The sequence below is a fragment of the Fulmarus glacialis genome, unplaced genomic scaffold (genome assembly GCF_000690835.1).
Source record: "Fulmarus glacialis isolate BGI_N327 unplaced genomic scaffold, ASM69083v1 Scaffold47333, whole genome shotgun sequence".
Taxonomy (NCBI): Eukaryota; Metazoa; Chordata; class Aves; order Procellariiformes; family Procellariidae; genus Fulmarus; species Fulmarus glacialis.
Window position 1 is genome coordinate 1 of NW_009201885.1, and position 1,692 is coordinate 1,692.

The 1,692-nt window shown below is 35.0% G+C and overlaps 1 non-coding gene across 1 annotated transcript; it reads right to left on the minus strand.

The window, feature by feature from the left end:
* Positions 1-579: 579 nt before the first annotated feature.
* Positions 580-652, minus strand: TRNAA-AGC. Its single transcript has one exon. It is a non-coding gene; the product is annotated as a tRNA-Ala (tRNA).
* Positions 653-1,692: the final 1,040 nt, after the last annotated feature.

Sequence of the window (1,692 nt, forward strand, 5' to 3'; positions counted from 1 at the left end):
AATGATTCTATGATTCTATGATTTACAGAGAAAATTTCCATGACATTTCACACGTGAAAATTCACAAGCAAAGTACATAATCTTGCTACCAGGAGTAACAGAGTTATAGAATATTCTAGCCCATTGTTTCTAATAAATAGCCTACACAACCAAAATAGAACAAATATAATGAGTATCACTCAAAGCAGAAATACAAAATTTTGTTCATTAAACATTAAACTATAATATCTAATATAAATTTAAATAATGAATGAAAACATAAACCAAAGATTTAAGGGCACATTTAAGAAGCCCTCATTTATTTTTCTCTGTAATTTATTCATGTTGTTTATTATTGTATTAAAATGTCAGTAAGTTTTGTTATTTCATGCAAGGATTATATTTTTTCTCCCTGTATGCAAAAGAACAAACATATGATTATGAAAACTGAAATATTTAAAACAATGTGTTAAATTTTTTTAGATTACAATTCTTTCAGGTTTCTTTACACCACTATACAAGAAAAATTAAGTGTAAATAGGGAATATTTTTAAACACTGCTGTTTAGTTTATAATGAAATAGATGTTGAAAACATACACTGGAGAATGCGGGCATCGATCCCGCTACCTCTCGCATGCTAAGCGAGCGCTCTACCATTTGAGCTAATTCCCCACCTGAAAAAAAAACTTTGAAACTTAGAGTTACACACTCGAGACTTACTGAGGACTACAACACAACTGCTTTCAATTATAAATTCATTGTTTCTTGCTGAGTCATTCTTTCCACTCACCAATAACAGACTGCATCTTACAGCTGGAATCATGCGATACATCTTTCAGCATGTACACTACCAGAATAACCTTATTCATCTCTTTTGCAACACAAGTCTTTATTATTTAGCTGTTTTCATACAAGAAGCTCTCCAAAAGATCAAGTTATTTGCAAGAAACCAAATGTGTTATTGAAAAAACCCCCAACTTTTATTGAACAGCTGTTCCAAATTCAACAAGGAAACCCATGTTTTTTCCAATTTTCATGGCATATACATGAAGAACCTGGTGCAGGAAATGTTTAATGAGTAAAAAACATTATATGCCCGATTGAAACAGTTTTATAGTCAAAGCTTATACATATATATGTGTGTGTATATATATGTACACACACATCCTTTTGGAAGGCTTCTCTGGGGTGGCAGAGTCAAGTGCAATTAAAACATATCTGTATTTTCCTTATTTATTACCTTATTCTTCCTTATTTATTACCTCACCAAATGCACTTCCCTATAATTAATACACTACTTTTAATAGCCTTAAAACACTGACTTTTTGAAAAATGAACACACGCAAGCATGACAAATGCTTGCATGATTCGACGCAGAGCATAAAACTTACAGGACAGACAAGGAACATAATGATGTATGGTAATAAGCCATCTTTAACATTTTAATTTTCACCTTTACTTGCCTACAGCAAGCATTTAACTCAAAATGCAGCTCTAGAGAGATACTGACCTATTACTACTACAAGTTCAATTGGTGTATTTGGAAGAAGCTTCCCACTGCACAAGTCCTCCTTCCGATATTTGTCAGAAAGTTGGAAAAACGACGCCAACTTAACCAACAAGCCCACCCGCGCCCCCGGCCCGGCCCGCCAGCTGTCCCCAGCCGCTAAGGGCAGGCGGGAAGGCGCATGCGCAGCGCCCTCGCCCCGGGA